We start from the raw sequence: 15,808 nt of genomic DNA, 5'->3' as shown, positions 1-15,808 counted from the left end.
TAAGATGTGTTTTCAACTATATGAAAAATCCCTGGAAATGTTTCTTCTCTCGTGTGATGTTAAATTACACTTTTGCATAATTCCCAGCCCCATGACTATATTGGTCTCTTAACCAAATGGCACATGTGCATGCAATCACTTAAGTCTTCTTGATGTTACAACTCAGCCACACTCACAAAATCCAGCCAAGCACAGCTCCAGAAACAATTCTTTGTACAGACTGCATGAAAATGTTCTAAGTTTATCTGCAAGAATGCCTTCAAAATGAAGAAGTATTTATAATTCATTGCTACTTATTATTGCCAAGGTGTGAATGAATTATGGATGTTTTTAATCAAGTTTTATGGCTTTTATACATGTATTATTTTTTGGAATTGCCTTTATAATTATGGAATTCAGGGCAAATAAAAAGACAGTATGAACTAATGATTGTCTACACTATCAGGATAAGAATGTTAAAGTTAACTGTAAAACTTTATTGTAGCATAAAGATGAACAGGGATATGTTTACAATACAAAGGAATACTGACATGTTTTTAGAGAGTCTATTAGACCATTAAAAGCTCAAACATGTAAGAATGACAGAGCAGCTGCAACTGTGGTTAAGTAGTTTGATCAGCATACATTTTGTCTATTTATTACAATAACCCACCAGACACCATAAATATGTAAATTAGTAAGAGCTAATTAAAAAAAAGGAATAAACATTTAAAATTTTAAAAAGTGATACATTTAACTACATGAAAATCCAAAACAGAATTAAGAAACACAAAACAATATTAAAAATATGCTCAAATTAGTATTTTTTGCAGTTACCTGGTAATCCAACTAACACTAGTTTCATGGATTGAATTTATGATTACTTCTAGTTTTATACTCAAATTGTTTCCTTTTTCCATTCATGCTTTTGTTAAAGTGAAATCATATACTACCATTTTTCTAACTGTTCTAATTCAAAGATAATAACCATGGAACAGATGGATAATAACCATGGAACACTTTATTTCTTCCACAGTGGGCATCCATGGGTTTCTACTCTTCTGGAACTTACATATTTGACTGTGCAATAAAATATGCACTTAATACTCATGACATAGATATAGGATATGAAATTTCAATATATTTAGGCTTATAAATCTGAGACTATTTCAAACTATTTTATATAATGAATGTATTGTGTAGTTAATTTATTTTTACATAATGATAATATTATCCATGAAAAATTAATATTGGCTTCCACAAAAAAATTCACTAGACAATGACTGAATTCTACGTATCATGTTGCACACACATGTAAACCTTGGGTCCTGGAACCCATGTGGATACTTGGAAGGAGCTGCAGGCTCCTAGCTTTGCATTAACTCAGTTTCGGCCATTGTGATCATGTGGGGAGTGGAATAACAGATGGAGGATTGATGTCTCTCTCTCACTCTCTCTCTCTCTCTCTCTCTCTGTCTCCCCTCTCTATGTAACTCTGCCTTTCAAATAAAAAAAAAGTAAAATAATATTTTAAAAAATCTTTACACTTGATCTTAGCCAAAAGGCCGAGAAGTGATAAAAAAAATTCTAAAATCTTAAAAAAATCATATGATTAAAATAAAAATACTGGAAATATGAGCAACTAATATTGAAATTCATATATTGGAAAAAATAAATTAGACACTCAGTGGTCACAGCTAATGGGACTGCCGAAAAAATTAACAATGTAGAGCATAACCAAGAGAAAAGGATCATGATTTAAGCATGAAGAGAAAAGAAAACAAAGGAAAGAAGAGAAAGATGTGAAGACAGAAAACATTACACTAAAGCAAACTGTAATTTCTGAAAAGGGGAGATAGACAACGAGGGGATGTTTAGTAACGGCCTACAATTTCCCTAAAGTGATGTCAAATGTCACTCTTTGTCTTCCATACATTTTACTAATCAAATTACCTAACTGTAAATAAGGCCACTCCAAGATTTGTCATGAAGCTCTGAAACACCAAAACTGAAAAGGAAACATTTTTTTAAATTAAATTCATTAGTTTTTACATTGGCAAATGAGGAAGAATTACAAGAAAATTTTTCAAGCAATATAGCACATTAATGACAAATGCTTGTAATTAGATAATATTAAATTAATAGTTATTTAATTGACAGATGACTATAAAGACTGATATTCTAGAAAAGGTTTCTGAAATCTCCTAATTTAACATTTTTTCTTTTTAAGATGAATTGAGACCCTTACAATATCACATCCTAACTTTTAGACTCAAATAGCATTGATACAAAATGGCATGTTTCGCAAAGCTACTTTCCAGATTTTGACATATACCATCTGGAGTAAAAAGGTAGAGTAATAGAGAAAGAGGGAAGTACAAAGAAAAGCATATTGTCCACCCAATACCCCAGGTGGGGCTAGACTGGAGAAGAATAGGGAATTTCATCTGTGTCTTCCATGAGGATGACAGGAACCCATGTAGCTCAGCCATCATCCACTGCTTCCCCAGTGCATTAACAGGAAGTGGGTTTGGACCTCAAGTAAGCTGGATCCAAATTTACATTCTGAAAAGCAATGTGGACATCCCAAATGCCGATTCAACTCTCTGTAATTCAATGATATGCAAGAGTACAAAGTTTTACTAAAGAGATGTTTTAAATATCTATCTTCAAGCACAAAATGTTGTACGTGTGAAAATTATTTGTCAGTAGTTATCTATTGTCATTACTATTAATGCTGTGATAAAAAAAGCAACTATGTTATACAGGCTATCACATCCAGATGTGAATATGCACTGCAGTATGCATTGCTACTTTCAAATCAAAGACTGACTCCCAATGAAACTGCTCAATACATCTTGACAATAGGATACTGGACTTTGCCTTTGTCCACACCTACAAAGCCAGGATATGCTTAAATAGCAGAATGTTGAACTTAATAGCTGATTATGAAAGACTAAACTATCGTAATGATATAGGGGAAATCAATGAGAACGTGGGGACTTAGGGAGTGGGGAAGGGAAATTTGAGAGCCTATGGAACTGTATCATAAAACAATAAAATAAATACACTTAATATTTAAAAAAGCAATTTTGGCTGATATATTGATAGTATATTTTATACAGTCAACCCAACCAAACAGTAGTGCAACAGACTTCAGTATAGCTTTCCAAGGCTGTCTAGGGCAACAAAGAAATAATACTAGGAGTCCAGGGGCTAAACCTCCACCTTAACTACAGATACTCCATGTGGCTTCCAACTCCAGTCCATCTGCTCCACTTTCAGTTCAGCTTCCATTTCATGTGCCCAGGAAGGCAGTAAAACGAGGGTGATCCAAGTGCTTGAGCACCTGACCCATGTGAGCCATCACCAAGAAGCTCCTAGTTCCTGGCTTTGGCCTCAACAAGCACTGACCACTGGGGCCCTATAGGGGATAAACCAGAGAATGAGAAACTGAAGCCCACAATGTGAAAAAGTGGGACCAAGCCTCTTGTATGTCTCCCCCCCGCTTAAAGTGCCCTTTCCTGTTCTCTATCAAAAGAAATTCACTGACTTAAGGGAGAAATCCAGCCCGTCCTTTTAAAGTTCTAATCATATGGGAATTAAGTACTCATTTGTTTCTTCAATAGGTAAGAACCTAGATGTCCAGTGCTGCCCTGAAATTGAAACTAAACTGAAACTGAGACCTATAGTGTCAAGGCCTGGCCCAGGCTCATGCTCTTCTCCTTAGCCCCAGATATCTTTGTCCTCCAACACAGGAATCAACTAAATTGAGGGAGGAGATCATATAAGGTTGTAATCATGCAGACTCACCTGCCCCCTTGTAGATAGGAAACTTAGTGTGCAGTATTATCTGAAGGGCTGAGTCTGGGGGAAGTCTCAGAAAAAAAAAATTAACTACATTCATGTAACTCCAAAACAGACTAGAGCCCACTTGCCAAGTCCCTAAAATTCACAGCATTGCTGACCAATCAAAATAAAACTCACAAGTTCTACTGACTGACTTCAGAAGGACACAAGCTGAGCACATATCTTACAGTCCCAATTTCAATCTGTATGAACCACAGGATGTCCAGTGCTGCCCTGAATTAAGGAATTAGGAATTAAGCAACAGCTTCCTGACTCTTCCTCTGAGTTTTGCAGTAAACACTGTTTTCCACCACCCCATTGTAACTGTTTTTCGTTCCTGTGGTAAGCAGACCCAGTTTGGGGGTTCTACATCAACACCTCCAACTAATTTGGAATACTGTTTAGCAAGAGATGGAAGATCCCTTTCAAATAAATGAAATAAATACTTTTTAAAAAGCAGCAAATACTCCAGAACACAGTGCTGCATTTGATCTCAGTGTGAATAAAAAGTCTTTAAAAATGTATATATATGCATATATAGATACGTATATACATACATATATAAATTCCAAATTCAAACCACAGCCAACTTTCTTACAATATTCTGCGCCCAGTAATATTCTCCTCTTTTTTCCAAATTTCCTATAATTCTCTCATCAACAGAGCCAAAGCATAATTTAATTCCAGTTCGTCCTCTCTGCATTTCTCCTTACCCTGACCCCCCTCCCTTCCCTTCTCTTCCTTAGGCATTTAAATGAAAAGATACCTGTGGCCTTTGCTTCCTTGCTCTTTCAGGTAACAATTGAGAAAATTACAACCATGGAAGTTTCTGTAATATTGACTTCAGTTATTTGCTTCCTAATATCCCTTTCACCTCCAGTGGATTGGCTTGCTAATTTCAGCTTGGCTGATAACAATGGGATAAACAGTGGATTTCTCAACAGGGTAAACCAGAAGTTTACTGATCTACAGAGAAGGTTTCCTTTCTTCTCAAAAAAGAGCTAGGAAAGAGAAGGGTATTGCACATTTGCAACCATCTGTAAATGCTACAGCCAACTTTTCTGGTGTGTAGCAAAACACAAACACATGTTAATTGAAACCAGAAGCTCTGGACCAGTAGGCTATATTTGCCTGCCATTGCAGCACTAATGCTAAAGTCAATTAAAACAAACAAAAACTAATGCTCAAACTAGAAGAGCTGATGTTGTTCTTTATACAAGGATTAATTATAATTGAATAACAGATATCCACAATAAGGGTCAAGCATAGCAGTAAATCGATTTCTTGCAAGAGTGTGTATAAAGCAGTAGGGTTCCATTGTTCAAGAAAAGAGGGATGAGAGGGTATGAACATTTTATGCAGAGAATGAAAGAATGAAAGGAGAAGGACAATGAAAGATCTTGCAGTAAGGTTTTGTTTTTCTATTACAATGAAAATTATTTGACCTAAAGTAAGTGCTGTTGGCTAATTCTGTCAAGTTACACTGCAGAACCACCTGGAGTGTGCATAATCAGGATTGGGAGTGGCCTAGAGGGGAAGTAGTGGGTTCCTCCCTCTTGGGTTACCACTCCAACTGGAGGGCACGAAAACCAGGTCAGGGGCTGGGGTGGCTAGACAGAAAGGCACCCAATAGCATGTGTGTGGGCTGGATAGTAGGTCTGGTTGGGTTGAACTAGGCTTCAATGCCCACTGACATGTATCAAAGCTGAATGGGATGTGGGACAGACTAGACTAGTTGCTGCACATACTGGCAAGCACGGGAACTAGGGTAGGGGGCAGGCCTGGTGGGGGTTATTGTGGGTCGCTCCTACTAGGCTGTAGCTCCCACTGGGTTATGCGAGAGCCGAGTGTGTGCTGGGCAGAACTGGCTGGAATGTAACACCCATTGGTTCCAGTGGAAGACAGCGCTGGAAACAGAACCAACCCAGCAATTGCAACCACCAGCTGATTGAGACAATGGACTGTACTGGGCCCTGTACTTAAAAGTACACAAAAGAATCTGGTCTGGGAACACCTCAGACAAAGTTTCTTTGGGGATCTCCCCAACCGAACTGCCAGATACAGAACCCTAACCATGAAAAGACAGAGGACAGAACAAGTTGGTCAACTACCTCAGCCATACGTTGGCAGTGAAAAACTGGGCAAATGGAAACTCTAAGATGGAATATGTCAATCAGTGGATTCTTCAGTGACCTCATCGTCTTTGGAATGGCGTGACTGGCAGCAATTCAGAACTGCTGAACTATCAAAACCACTTGCAAGACCCTCGGAGCATGCCCCACATCAGAGACTTGGGATGGGTGGGAGACTGGGTGGAGTTTTTCCCTTTACCTCCCCCCCCCTTTACCCCAGATACATGAAAAAAACAATGTGAAAATAATAGTCTTACCCACTTTCCTGTAAAAAAAATTAAAAAAAATAAAGTGCTGTAGTGTTTTTCTAATGATCAAATGAATATCAGAATTCTATGTCAAATTTGGTTCATATCCAAACAGTCTTTGTAAGGCAGTTGATAATTCTTGAAATAAGCTTAGTTTCATTTTCTAAATTTCAAATATCACTCAGATGCAATATTTTAGCATTTTGCCCCCAAACTGATAGCTCTCTAAAACAGCTTTAGAAACAGAACTTTAATTATCCCAATTATGTATTAATGATGAGAAATTAAGCTACTCAAATCATTCTATCTTTATTATGCATTGCTTACAGAGTACCTTAGATATTTCAAAATGAGCTGTCTTAGAACAGAGATAAAAGCAATTAACGTGTGTTAACGGACAAATTCATTTTATGTGGTCAATATTGTTTTAAATCTCACATTTAATTATTGTATAGTCACAAGAGTTTTCAAAAGAGTATGACATGCTAAATCTTAGTTGACAGATCAAGTTTTGGAATTGTTGAATTATTAGATGAATAATCGAGGCAAAGATATTTCTTTTTTGCTTTTGCTGGATTTTTGTTATAATTAGATTTTTCTACACAGTAAGGAAATTACTAGTTAAAATAAGCAATTTTCAAAAATTCTCTAAAGGAAGAAATCAAATCTTTAGTTACGTTTTTTTTCTAAATAGGCTGGCTTGCATGTTCGAAATAACAGAATAAAGCATGAATTTCACAAACACAAGTTTTCAATTATGTATTTACACATACGAAAGATCCATATGTATAAATATCTTAATTTATAAATGGACATTTGAGCTCAAAAACAAATAGCATAAACTTGTTTTCTCAAGCTTATCATGAACAAATATTCACAGATTACCTAGCTTCTGAATCATGACAATAGGCTAAAAATATATTTTCCTCGCCTCCTAAATTATAGAAAAATACATTAATTAGATCTTTTTCCCTCTTGGTAATGATAGAGTGGAATGACCTGGATTTATTTTTCTGACAGGACAAAATACACATCCTTGCTATTAGCACTAAACAGCTATGATTCCTGAGAGAAGGAAATGCATGAGGTGACCCAGAGATTGTCTAGGCTTTATGCCAGAAGCCATATTCTGAACCACAGGGCAGGACAATTCAATGGAGTTTGGCAGACTTCTAAATGGAAGAGATGCAGATTAAACTTAATGGTGGCTGGAGGTGATTGGATGGAATTCTAAGTGAAAGAAACAGCCAAGAAAGGAGCTTCAAATATATATGTTCTCTGGAATCATTAACTACTGTGATAAAGATGTAGGGAGTGAAGCTCTGATGGGTCTTGGAATTGAGAGATGATTCCTAGTTCCCAGTGATCAGAAAAATCTGGAATTTTCTTTCCTCACCTGATCAGAGTCTGCAGTAATAAAATGAAGTATTGACTAGTAATTTCAGGAAAGTTATGCATAAGAGGGAGGTAAATCACTCAGAGAAAATATTAATTTAGATGATTATAGTAAAACACTAAAGCAAGGCTCATCATAAACCGATAGAACTGAACGTAAATTAATAGCTTATAAAAACAAATACTCATTAAAGAGCATAAAGTTTAGTAAGCATTCAGCAACTATCATAATAAATATTAGACGCTCTAGGACACAGGAAAATACAAAAACTGAGAAAACAGATATGATACAAATGGTGGGATAAGCAAATACAACACAGATGGAAGGTTCGCCAAGATTTTAATCAAGCACATGAAAATATTGAGGAGGAATATGGGAAATACAAAAACATGTAGATGCAATGTATCAAGAGTAAAATACCTGCAAACTAACAGCCTCACTTCTCTGTGAGCCTCAGGCTTGTCCAGAAGTAAGGCACTGTAACAGACTGCCACTTTCTAAGGAGGAACTTTCTATTTCTCCTTGTATTAAACCTGTGTTGGACAGCACAGTGCTGCAGAGAGAAAACAAGGCCTCCATAATACACCCACAACTTTATTCCTGGAACCTGGGATTATTATAAAAAAAAAAAAAAAGGTTTGCAGATGTAATTAAGGTGGAGAACTTTGAAGTGTTAGATTTTCTTGATGAAACCAAACTAACCACATGAGATCTTAGAAGCAGAGACATTATACTCAGGGTAGTCAAAGAGACCTGAACTATGGACATACACGCATTTTCAAAAGTTATGGCAATGTCAACTTTGAGGCTGAACCCATGGGACAAAAACATGGGCATCTTTGAGAAAATGGAAAAGACGTGAAAGTGAACTTTTTCTCTAGATTCCTCAGAAAGTAAGTCAGCCATGCCAGTAAGTTATTTTATCCAGCAATGCACTTGTTGGACTTCTGACTTACAAAATCTAAGGGAATAAAGTTATACGTTCAAGTTACTAGGTTTGTGGTAATATAGTACAGCAGAAATAAGTTAAAAATCACTTGTTTTGTTTGGACACAAAGGAATATAAACCCCAAGGGTATTCCCAATAAGCCCTAACTAAGACACGCATTAAGCAAATAGCATTTTGGAAAAGACTAAAATAACACAGGTGGCAGAGCAGCTTCTGCCAAACTTCACAACCCAAGGTTGTAATCAGAGCCCAGCCAAGGTAATTGTTTAAACACACACACACACACTAAACTGGGGGTCAGTGCCATGGCATAGTTACCTAAGCTTTCTGTAGTGCTGTCATCTCATATTGGCTGGGTGTTGGTTTGTATCCCAGTTATTCCACTTCTGATCCAGCTCCCTGCTTATGGCATGGGAAAGTAGAGAACAGTTTCTCAAATCACTGGGCCCTGGCATCCATGTGGGAGACCTTAGATTTCTAGCTCTTGGTTTCTGATTGGCTCAACTCCAGCCCTTGTGGCTTTTTAGAGAGTGAAACCACAGATAGAAGATTTCTCTCTCTCTCTCTCTGTCTCTCTCTCTGTTTTTCCTTCTCTCTGTGTAAATTTGTCTTTCCCAACAAAAATAGAGCAAATATTAACTGAATAAATCAACATCTTTCAGAAGAACAAAAGAAAATCCAAAGACTCTTTATAATATTTTACAAAATTGGAATTGTAACTCCAGTTTCAAACTTGGCACAGATGAACTTGTGACTGTTCATGAAGGACATCAATTGTAAAACTAGAGGTGAAATCAATGGGGGGGGGGACCTTGGGAAAGGGCACAGGTAACCCCAGAGCCTATGGAACTATATCATAAAACAAAATAAATATTTTAAATGTAAAAAAAGGCATACATGAAACTGGAGAAATTGTCATATGTTAATAGAAAATAAGACCATGATATCGGTTATGAGATAGCTCAGATGTGCAATTAATTTTTTAAAAAGTATTTTTTAGTACTTATTTGAGAGATAGACACAAAGACAAGTAACTGTTTCACTCCTCAACTATAAACTACAGTCTCAAGCTGAAGTTGGAATAGACAGCCTGGAAATCAAACCAGGTTTTCCACATGGGTAGCAGGTACCTAATTAATCAGACCATTACCACGGCTGGTTCTCCCCACTTGGCCTTACCAGCCATGGGTGGGCCATGCTGAAGTCAAAGGAAGCTTCATTTGGATTTCCCATGTGGAGGGCAAGGGCCCAAAGATGTAGGCCATCGTGCACTGCTTTTCCCTAGCAATTAGCAGGCAGCTGGATCCCAAGCGCAGATGATAAATGGACTTGGATGGATAGAGGATGCCAGCTTCATAGGCAATGGCTTTACTCAAGGTTGCCTCCGTAGTATGTGATTGTTATCCCTTGGTTTGAGAAAGAGATAAATCACCATTTCATAAAAATATGTTTGTAGCAATACAAATACAGGCATTTCTTTTCTGTTTGTTTTTATTGATTTTTTAAAAAATTTCAGTTCCCACATATATAAGGAGAAAATGCAGTGTTTATTTTTCTGCATCCAGCTTATTTCACTTGGCATAAGTTCCTTCAGTTGCATCCATTTTGGTATAAATAGCAAAACTGCATTCTTTTTCTAGGTGAATAGTGTTGCATTACACAAGCATGTCATCTCTTTATCAATTCATCCGATGATGAACAGACACCTTAGCTTATTTTATATTTTGGCTGTTAAAATATGTGCTTCTATAAAATGATAGCATAAGTATCACGTCTTTGGGGTATACAGCAAATAGTTGTATTGCTGGATTATATAGCAAGGCTATTTCTACCTTTTAAAGAAATCTCCATACTGTTTTTCCTTAGTGGCCACACTAATTTTCATTCTAATCAACAGTTTATACGAGCTGCCTTTCTCTACATTCTTGCCAGCATTTGTTACTCTCTGTCTTTCAGATAATAGCCATTCCAGCAGGGGTGAGGTAAAAAGATTTTCATTTTCCTGATGACTAGCGATGTTGATCATTTGTTCTTACACTTGCTGGCCATGAGTATGTCTTTTGGGAGCCCTCAATTGAGGATCTTTGCCCATTTCTTAATTGGATTGTTTGTTGCTGTTGTTGTGTATTTTTTTAAAAATTGCTGATATATTCTGAATACCAATTCTTTGTCAGATAGGTAACTGGATGGCTCTTTAATCCAAATACTCTGATATGAGACTTAACCAGTGTCTTAACTGCAAGGCTAAATGCATGTCTCCAAATAGGAATTTGTAATGACTGATCTGGAACACTTTAAACATTGTCAAAATTCATTACTTAAAAAGATGTCTCAGTGGAGCAATAAAATGTAAAGATAAACAAAATTTAGAACACAATATTCTAAATTTAAAAATCAGTGCATGGACTTAAATTCAAGGTGAATGTAATAGAAATCAAGTTAAAACATTTGAAAACAGATCTATAAAATCATCAAGCATATAGGATAAAAAATAGATTTAATAAAGGGACAATAACTGATGAAACAATATTAAAATTCTTAGTAACCACCTGGAATTAAGTCCAGAATTAAATGAGGAAGTAAGACTAATGGAGTTATGTGAAAATTGGTAGAGAAAAGTTTCTCAAACTTACAGAAGTATTTTACTATAAAGATTCAGTAAAGTCAGAAAACTAAGTAAACAGAGAAAAATAACAGCTAGGAAAATCATTTTCAAAATGAAAAAAAAAAAAAGTGAAGATTAAGAGAAAATCTTCAAGTTAGGCAGAGAAAGCAGCCTAGTGCATTCAAAAGGCCTGGATACAAACAACTGTGGCTTGTACAGTCCATAGTATCCTTGAGGATTCTGGTGTTTGGGAAAATGTTCTTTAGCAAATGAATGTAAAATAAAGAACTTTTCAGATAAAGTAAAACTAAATAAATGTGTTGTCTCCAGAGATGCACTAAGAGAAACTACAAACAAAACTCCTTAGGCTGAAAGAACACCTGCTCTGATCAAATCTTGAGAGTGAAAAAAAAATGATCACTAAGAATGATAAATAGATGAATAAATATAAAATCTACTCTATGTCTTCAAAATACATTTGAAATGCACAGGAAGGATGACAAAGGAATAATAGTCATAAAAATAGTAATTAACAGCACATGTTGGGACTGATGAGTACACAGGCAAAGGCGAAGGGAAACCACAGCCTAAGATGAGGGGAGAGGGGTAAGCAGAGCTTCAGTAGCCTGGGAGTTAATATTTTGTGAACTGGTGTAAAGCTAATCCCCACTGCACTGTGAAGGTTACAATCACATACTGTGATCTTTACAGCAATCTTTAAAGGATGCGGTTATAATGCAAACATTATACATGAAAATGGAATTTTTAAAATGTGTGCTCAACCAAAGAGAAAGCAGTAAAGTGGAATAAAAAGCAGATAGGATAAAGGGAATGCAGGTTACAGTGGCGGATTCCTTCTGTATGCTTTCCATTACTTTATTCACACTCGTACCTTGCTTCTGATTCAGATTTAGATATTTTTACTAATTTTTAACAATTTTAGCTAGTAGCAATGCTGTTAATGTCTCTGAGTTTTAATAAATATGCATTATATATTTTCAATAAATATCATAGGTTCATTTATCTTTTGCAGTTATTATTCAGCATATCACACCCAAATTTTAGATTGTTCTCAGGAAAAAATGCACATATTTGTATATTTAGCTCATGTAATGCTTTTGAGTAATGATCATTTTTTAAAAAGATAATAAATTCAACATATATTCTACATTTGGGGAGGAAATAATGGTAATGACAACTTGGTTTAAAAAGGAACCAGAGAATGAGTATTTGCCACAATAGTGAGGACAATGTTTGAAACTCCGGCATCCCAAACAGGTCCCAGTCCCACACGCAAAGGCACAGTCCTCCTCATGTGCACCCCGGGAAGCAGCAGGTTCAAGTGCATGGATCCCAGCAAATCTTGTGGGAGATCTCTGTTGAATTCCCAGCTCCAGGATTTAGTCAGTTCCAGCCCTTACTGCTATAGGCATTTGGAGTGTTAATCTGCAAACAGGACATTTTTTTTGTTTTATTTTCCTCTCTGCCTTTCAAATAAATTAATTTTAAAAGTTAAAATAAGCATTGAATAATAAAAATAAAACTTGAACATAAGACAAAGTGCAGAAACATTTCTATATTGATACCAGTGAGGAAGAAGGGAACAGAGACCACCTGCAAGAGAAGTTCTGTATTTTTTAGCTGGAGGTAGATTGAATTAAGAGATAATTGGTGTAGAATAGTGAAAGGTAATATATACAGAGTCATAAAAGCTAAAACTGAACATTCAAACGCATAAAACATTGGCCGAGTTTTTCTGAAGGCACTGAAAAAGTGAGGGATTGCTACAGACATGGCTCTACACATCAGTCCTGCAAATGCAAAAGGAAACCTATTCTGCTTCATTGAAGACCTTCAGTCTTGAATGAATATTCTATTTAGTAGTCTGCTTAGTGAATCCAATTTGAAGCTTATTAAATTCGTTAAGATTTTACTAGTCACTGAGCTTATTTTGCAATATTTTCTTTAGTATGACCTCCAATGTAAATTCTCCTACCACCTGGTGGAGAGGAAAATAAGTTAGGGGAGTGACTGTATTGGCAGGAAATAAACAGCACACTCACTGTGATTATCTAAGGAAAGTCATACAAGGACTATTCTTGGACGCACAAGCAAAACCTAAGCACAGCTCCAAGAGAGCATGCTGTGCCTGAGTCTTGCAAAATCAGGGTAGTGATTTCTTCTAATTTGAAGAAGAAGGGATAGGGTCGCACGTGCAGGGGTGAGGAGAGGGGCCCCATCCATTGAGAAGGTCATGTTAAAGCAATGAACAACCACATTAACCCATCGGGGAAAGTGCCTTGTGCCTTTTATCCATTAACACCCAACTTTCAGGCATGGACTTAGCACAAAAGTGAAAAAGCAAATCTAGTTTAGCAGAAGAGAACCCTGAACAACCCTACAGTTACAAGAAAACTCCATCTCTCCCTTAAAAGTGTGTACGATTGTAACATCATAGAAACAGTATGTTTGTACAATAGATCATTTTTCATGCATTTTGGCATCTTTAAAATAATAATAACTGCTGACGAAATGAATAACCTATTTTGGACAAACATTTTGCTCCACATGTAATTCTGCATGCCATACTTTGGTTATGTATAATAGAGTAATAAGATAGCTGCAGAGCATCAACAATGGCAGTTTGCCATGACAGTTTCTGAAATTCATAACATGAGTTTAACTGAAACCTCAAATTTAATTGAAACCTGATTTATGTCTCAGGTTTCCTCATACATGTCAAATAATTTACGTGAATTTCATATATATAGATGTATTAAAATATTCTGTTTATCATTTAAAATTTGTTTTGTTTTCATTTCTTCCTAATTGTCTTCTCACTCACTGTTGTTTTTATTAATTTGCTTCCTCAGAACAGACCATATGTCCTTTTCAGTTGATGTTTTCATTTATGCAAAAACAATTTTGGGGGACATAATCCTTTCAAGTCTGTCACATGCCTTGAAAGCTTCATTAGTTCTTTTAGGCCACTAGCAAATTATAACTTCAGTGCACCAAATGGTCCGTTTGTAACCAAAAATAGTTTATGCAGCTTCTAAAATAGTGCAACTTGCTCTCAGAAAATCATTTACCACTTGAGAGACTACGAGGAAGAACAGCACAGTTAATGGAACATTGTTATTTTTCAGTGATTCTGAGGTGGAGGCTGGGAGAATTCACAATACGACTCAGGGAAGTCTCCCTGTCAGTGGCAAACTCACATCTCTGCCCAAGACAGATGGCCAGTGACTTGGCTCTGCTCCATGACAATAGGTTGTGCAGGTGCATGTATAGAAATAAGGACAAAAATCATACTGAGGACCCTCTAGGCTACGCAGTGACCTGCATACCATTACATGTGAGGCAACAGATGCTTTCAGCAAAGAGACAATGGAAGTTATTTACATTACACACTGGAAAAGTGACTTCAAAGAATCAAATCTGAATATAGGTCCCTAAGATCAGAACAAATGAAATATAAAACTGCAAATTCTTCAACAACGTAGAACACAATTTTGTACTGTTAAATGAAATAGACTTGCTGCACATGTTTATTTGAAGAAGAATATTTATTTATTATGTTTAAGATTATTTGTTTGAAACATGGAGTTACACTGAGAGAGAGATAACGAATGATTTTTGATCTTCAGTTCACTCCCCAAATGGTCTCAATAGTCAGGAATGTGCCAGGGTAAAACCAGGAACCAAGAACTCCGTCTCTTTCACATGGATGACATGAATTCAAGTACATCATCTATTATTTTCTAGGTCCATTAGGGAGCTGGATGAGCAGTGGGATATAAGGAAATTCATCTATCAATCTGACATAGGAAGCAGGCTTCCCCAAACATTGGCCTAATCCACTGGGTCATAATGCTTGCCCTAAAGAGAATTTCTAAGATACAACCAAGAGTTGATCATTCTAAGAGAACCTTGACTTTCAATTGCATGTGGTATTATTTTCAGGCATCAAAATTCTCCTTCTCCAAGGAAAGAGTCAACAGAGCATAAAGGGCACAAAGTAGAAGAAAATAGAGAATGTTGCTCTTTAGAAGGGAATATTAAGCTCTTACACTCAGAAATTCACTTGAAATAAAGATGCCTAGTGGTATGGCATTGTGGGATAGCATGTAAATGTGACCGTAGCACCTGGGCCAGCTGCTCCATTTCCAATACACCTCTCTACTAATGAAACTGGGGAAGCAGTGTAGGATGGCCCAAATACTTTTCCGGGTGGAAAAGGAGGCTCCCTTGTGGGAAGCCTGGAGGAAGCTCATGCCTGCTGCCTTTGGCCTGACGCGGTACTTGTCACTGAGGCTGTTTTGGGAGTGAACCAGCAGAAAGATTTTTTCTCTCTTTACACTTTGTCTTCCTCTTTTTCTGTAAGAAAATGAGCCTTTTTTTACTGCCTGTGTGAATATGTTGATTCCTTTGTCTATTCCTTAAAATAACTCTGATGTTATGAGCAAAGCAATAATTGACTACTTCAATTTCTAACCATAGGAAAACTGTAGTGAAATAAAAAAATACAGAAAATTCTCCATTTGAAAAATTTAACATGTTCAACTGAAGCAAGATTCTCTCCTAGAGCCAGGATTTGACAAGATACATTGGCATTCATCATGGTATATTTATTTATTTTATTTGTGG

The 15,808-nt window shown here is 36.5% G+C and overlaps 1 pseudogene; it reads right to left on the bottom strand.

Annotated features, from left to right (window-relative positions):
- Window positions 1–1,385: 1,385 nt before the first annotated feature.
- LOC118758226 (U2 spliceosomal RNA) lies at window positions 1,386–1,556 on the bottom strand (annotated as a pseudogene).
- Between the last annotated feature and the right edge of the window lie 14,252 nt (window positions 1,557–15,808).

This window comes from Ochotona princeps, chromosome 23, assembly GCF_030435755.1.
Source record: "Ochotona princeps isolate mOchPri1 chromosome 23, mOchPri1.hap1, whole genome shotgun sequence".
Lineage (NCBI taxonomy): Eukaryota > Metazoa > Chordata > Mammalia > Lagomorpha > Ochotonidae > Ochotona > Ochotona princeps.
Note: the sequence above shows the minus strand (reverse complement) of the source record. Positions and strands in the feature narration are given on the sequence as shown.